A 6,227-nucleotide genomic window follows, 5' to 3' on the forward strand; every position below is an offset into this window, starting at 1 on the left:
ATCCCAAGCCCAAACTTTGTCTTCTCAGTTCTGCTGAAATTTATTATTTCTTTGTCTAAAAGGTATGAAAACTGCTTTGGTCACTTCTTTGAGCATCATATTTTTATGAACTCTTGTATAAACAACCCTAAATGTTTTTCCTCCAGTTAATCTGTCTGGAGTTGATTTAATTATTAGGCCAACCAAAGAACCTAGAAGGGAGAAAGCTTTTCCTCCCCTGCATTATTTACAATTAAGCCATTTTTCTGTTCCCTGGGTTGTTTCTATGTGTTTTATACCTCCCCCTTCTCTTTCATTGTCTGCTCTTGATTTTTACGAGGTGTCTTCTGATGCTTGGTGTTGCTCATATCTAAGAATGGAGTCCTGTGCTGGTTAGTGTCGGTAGTGTGAATTTCCACGGCAGGAGGCGGCGTCTGCAGCTGGTCTTACCCCAGGGGGAAGACCCAATCCAGGCGGGACATAATAGGCTATGGGCAGCCCTTCCTCCAGGCTGAGTGAACAGGGAGCAGGCAGACAGGCTGCGAACCTACACAATTACCGAAACATGAACCTCTTTCTCCAGAGTGGAGAGCTTCAATGTACTTCACTTCCAGACAGTGCTATCTTTCTTCATTTTTTCCTCCTCCTGTTCCATTTAAAGGTCCAGAGTCATCTCCAATTTTGCTATGCTTCTTTCTTAGGCCTCAGTTTCTTGGTAAGAGCCTGTCCACTTGTTTTAAAAAGTAGGTATCAAGCTGTAGGCAGAGGACAAAGCCCAGCTGCCAGCTAGGGGAGATCTCCAACTGTTCCAAACACAGTTCTTAAATGAATGGCCCACACTTGCCCTTTACAACTGTTGGTCCTGAGGTTTGAACTTCTCCAGTGATACTGAATGAGGAAGCAGGTGTGAGAATCCAACCACCTATTAAGCCAGACATTAAAGAGATTTGCAAAAATGTGAAATAATTTCACTCCTTTCACTAACTTTTTGTTTTGGAAGATATCATTAAATTCCAGAAGATATATTTCTTAAGTTAACATGTAATGAGGGGCGCCTGGGTGGCTCAGTTGTCAAGCATCTGCCTTCGGCTCAGGTCACGATCCCAGGATCCTGGGATCAAGTCCCGCATCGGGCTCCCTGCTCCGCGGGAAGCCTGCTTCTCCCTCTCCCACTCCCCCTGCTTGTGTTCCCTCTCTCGCTGTGTCTCTCTCTGTCAAATAAATAAATAAAAAATCTTAAAAAAAAATAAAGATTTTATTTTTAAGTAATCTCTACATCCAACTTAGGGCTCGAACTCACAACCCAGAGATCAAGATCCTCCAACTGAGCCAGCCAGGCGTCCTGAGACCAAAATTTTTGAAAATTACTATGCTGGTCCATATACTGTATATGAAGTGATGCTTCTGAAACTAAAATGCAGAACAACTGGGGAGAATCTGGGAACACCTTTGAGGCGCTAGGTGTGGAAAATATTTGGAGTGTTATCGTAACAGCACTCCAACTGATCTTAAGGGTTAACTTGCTTCAAGCTTATTAGCTCCTTGCTTGCTGACCTAAGTCCCTTGATCTGTAGCAGAAATAACCTACTTTTCTCGGGATTTGCAGACCACTGGCCTTGACGAGTGAAGGACCAGGCTTTCCCAGAAGATAAGGCCTGGCTGCATTTGAAAACAGCCGCCATGGAGTACAGCAAGTCTGTTCAGGGTCATGTCTACAGATGAGTAACAGACTGGACACCTGCTTCTCTGGCATGTAGCCCCCCTCCTTTTCCCCATGCCTTCCCCTTTACAGCCCTCTGGCTTCATCTGGACTGGGAAGATGGTCTTTGAGACATTAGTCCACTGTCTTCCTAGGTGGCCAGCTTTCTTTTCCACTGTCACTTGTCTTTAAGTACTGATTTTCGAGAGGCAAGCAGTTGAATCCGAGTTGGGAACTGGTTCTCTGTCTGGTGATGTTATTAGAAACATGTTCCTTGCTTATACAAATAGGAAAAGTACAAGTAAGCAGAGTCTAACTTTTTGTGCCTTGGTGGGGCTGTTGTTGTTGTTGGACCTAGCAACTCAGGAAATTTATGTGCCTTCTAATCCCTGGTGTGGCTAGTTCTAGTAGTGGTGTAAAAAATTAAATGCTATTTTGCATAGTAGGAAGTCAATACATATTATAGAATATCTATACATGAAAAATCAAGAAATGGCAATGTTAGTACATTATAAATATGGAAGTTAATATGAAAAGTAAAAGGAACAAGTTAAAGTGACTATCCCTGAGGAGTAAATATTAGTAGGGAACAGAGGAGTGAGGCCTGGTGTTTTTCACACCATAAAACTGAGAGTACTATTTAATTTTACTAATTTTTTTTTCCAGTAGGCTCTGTGCCCGACATGGGGCTTGAACTCACCAGCCTGAGATGAAGAGTCACATGCTCTACAGATTGAGGCAGCCGGGCACCCCTAATTTTATTAACTTTTTAAATTTTTATTTTTATTAATAAAATGCACAAGTCAGGTGTGCAGCTCCATTTTACATATGTATGCAATCATGTAACCATAACCCCAATGGAAATTTTTTGTCTTCTGTCAGCACAGATTAATTTTACTTGTCCTAAACATATGTTCATATGAGGCTACTTTTACTCAACATAATATTTTTTTTAAAGATTTCATCTATTCATTTGAGAAAGAGAGTAAGCATGCATGGGAGGGAAGGGCAGAGGGAGAGGGAGAAGCAGGCTCCCCGCTGAGCAGGGAGCCCAATATGGGTCTGGATCCCAGGACCTGAGCTGAAGGCAGACACTTAACTGACTGAGCCACCCAGGCTCCCCTCAACATAATATTTTTTAAAAAAATTTTTAGTAATCTCTACACCCAACGTGGAGCTTGAAATCAACACCCCAAGATCAAGAATCACATCTCTACCAACTGAGCCAGCCAGGTGCCCCCAACATAATATTTCTAACATTCATTCACATTTTTCATCTATCAGTAGCTTCTTTTTATTTCTGATTAGTATACATTGTAAGAACATAACACTGTTTGATTCTCTATTCTCCTACTGATGAACACTTGGGTTTTTCCAGTTTGGGTCTATTATGAATAGAGGTGCTATGGCCTTATGTTTTCATATCTCTTAAGTAAATGCCTAGAAGTGAGATTGCTGGGTCATAATACAGGCATTATTTAACTTCATTAAAAATTTCCAGTTGTTCAAACTAGCATATCATTTTACATTCGAACTAGCAGTGAATAAGAGTTCCAGTTGCTTCATATACTCACCAGCACTTGGTGCTGTCAGTCATTTTAATTTTAGCAATTCTAATGGATATGTAGTGATTTTAATGTTTTATTGTGATTTCAATGTTATATTTCCTATATGTTGTTGAGTACCTTTTCATGTGCTTATGGACCATTCAAATATCTTCTTTTGTAAAGTGTGTGCTCAAATCTTTTGCCTACTTATGGTAGTTCCTCTTCTTATGATCGAGTTGTATGTGTTCTTTACATATTCTGCATACCAGTTATCAGAAATATGTATTCCAAATATTTTCCAGTCTGTAGCTTCTCTTTTCACTTTCTTAAAGGTGTGTTTTTATTGAGCAGAAGATTTAAATTTTGATGAAGTCAAATTTAGCAGTTTTATCTGTTATCATTAGTGCCTTTTGAGAAATCTTTCCTTAGGTCATGACACTATTTTACTTCTAAAATACCTATGTGTACAACTTTGATTTTAAAAAAATTATTTTTTTAATGTAAAAAAAAGAAACTGAGGGCAGATTTCTAATCTGTTGCCAGCTACCTCCAGTTACCATCCCATCTGGGAGGCAAGAGCTATGAGATAAGGAACAAAAATAAGTGTTTTGAAGGATTCTAGAAACATTGTAACTTCTCGGTGTTTAGTGTTGTTTCATTGTAATGATTGCATGAAAAAAAAAAGCCTAAAAACAAATAAAAACTACTAAGATTTGGTACTGATGGGTGGACAAAATATTTTCAGATTTGGGTTGAGAACTGGATAGAAACAATGGTGGGGGCTATTGATGTGAAAATGTTGGGGTTTGGGAGTGAATGGTCATGAAAGAATTCTTGAGATGTCTTTGGTGCAAAAAGGTGGGTTTTTTTTGTTTGTTTTTTTTTTTAAGATTTTATTTATTTATCTGAGAGAGAGAATGGGAGACAGAGAGCATGAGAGGGAGGAGGGTCAGAGGGAAAAGCAGACTCCCCGCCGAGCAGGGAGCCCGATGTGGGACTCGATCCCTGGACTCCAGGATCATGACCTGAGCCGAAGGCAGTTGCTCAACCAACTGAGCCACCCAGGCGCCCAAAAAAGGTGGTTTTATTAAAGCACAGGGACAGGACTCTTGGGCAGGAAGAGCTGCACTGGGGTTGTGAGGAGTGACCCATTATATACTTTCAAGTTGGGAGGGGATTAGGGATAGCATAAGTCTCTAAGGAATTTTGTTTTTGTTTTTTAAAAAGATTTTATTTATTTATTTATTTATTTATTTATTTATTTGAGAGAGAGAGAGAGAGAGAGAGAGTGAGTGAGAGACCATGAGCAGGGGGAAGGGGAGAAGCAGACTCCCCTGCTGAGCAGGGAGCCTGATGCGGGGCTCAATCCCAGGACCGAAGGCAGTCAGCTTAACCGACTGAGCCACCCAGGTGCCCCTCTAAGGAATTTTGGAAGCAGGGTTTCCAGGACCTGGAGGGGCTAGCTGTTGTTAGAAAAGGTCATTTATTACTGTCTAGTAAATCCTTAGTCATGAGACCCTTCAGATGCATATCAGTGGGCCCAATGCTTGAAGGATGATTGCTAACATATCTCTTGGGTGGATAGAGAGAAAGGAAGTTTCCCAAGGGATTTTTTATAGGATCCTGGAGGTCAGGCTAAGGTCAAGCTAAGGTTGCCTTTTGCTTCTAGCAAAGTATTAACACTGTGGCAGCTGACCTCCTTGAGGACCGTCACCCTGCCCGTCTCAAGTACTTGTCAGTGGGCTGTAAGTTGTAAGGACGTTTAATTTTTTTTTTCTTTTGCCTTTGTTCTCCACATCAGCTATCAGCAGGAACAGATAAAGAGGGGAAATTAAGCTGAAGATTGGAGGGGCATCTGAGAAAATAAGTGGGTGGTTAGGAAAGGTGCTGAAGGAATAAAAATGGGGAGGGGAGGCAAAACAACAAAAATAAGACATTTTCCTCAACCCCCACCCCCCAAATCCTAGTCTGAAAAGTTAAAACTTTAATACAACGGATATATAAAGTATGCAGTAACACCGCCCTAGGTGACTAATGTCAGCCTTCTGTGATCATCGCAAGTGACCTCAAAGAGATCCCCAAACAGGAAGAACCAGAAAACCAGTGAAGCACAGGCCTGCAGGCACTGTTTTTGAACAATCCAATATAATAGAAACATAATGCATTAAGATGACGTGTAAATTAAGATTTATGTCTCTGTGGAAATCAGTAAATCTTAATTTTTACAACCGAACAGATTATACCTTGTGAGTCAAGGATTTGGAGAGCTGCTGAGAAGCATGCATACTCTTCTCGTTTTTGCATACAAAGCCAACAAGCTTGGGAGCAATTCTTCAGAGCCTTCTTTGTTTTTTCTTTTTTTTAAAAGATTTTATTTATTTATTTGACAGAGAGAGACCCAGCGAGAGAGGGAACACAGGCAGGGGGAGGGGGAGAGGGAGAAGCAGGCTCCCCACGCGATCATGACCTGAGCCGAAGGCAGATGCCCAACGACTGAGCCACCCAGGCGCCCCATCTTCGGAGCCTTCTGAAACACTGTCTCCTTGGCAAGAGTCCTCAGTAACCTACTGAGATCATATATCTGCTTCCCCAATTTTGTTGTGTGAAAAATAGGGTCTACTAGCGAAGCGTCCCTCACAAATTGAGCATCCAAAAAGCTCAGCTGCTAAGCAGGTTTTGTAAGAGGTTGCAATTCAGTAGGATGGGAAAGGGCTGAACACATGTAATGATTCATTGGGAATTTATACTCAATCACCATGAATTTTTTAACAAGACGGTATAACAAGACTATTACTCGGTGCCAAAGGGGATTCCAAAGGCTATGAACTGTGGCTGGCAGGAATTCCTCAAGCAACCGGCAGTCTGTGCAGAAGCCCTGGAGGACAGCGAAGTGCCGGGGTCTCCAAGTGCTCGCAGGACCCGAGCCCGCACCCACCTTCCCCCTCCCGCCCGCGGACCGAGCGGCGCGCAGGCGCCGCCGAGCCGGAGCCCGCAGCCGGCTG

The sequence above is a fragment of the Phoca vitulina genome, unplaced genomic scaffold (assembly GCF_004348235.1).
Source record: "Phoca vitulina isolate PV1807 unplaced genomic scaffold, GSC_HSeal_1.0 scaffold123, whole genome shotgun sequence".
Taxonomy (NCBI): domain Eukaryota; kingdom Metazoa; phylum Chordata; class Mammalia; order Carnivora; family Phocidae; genus Phoca; species Phoca vitulina.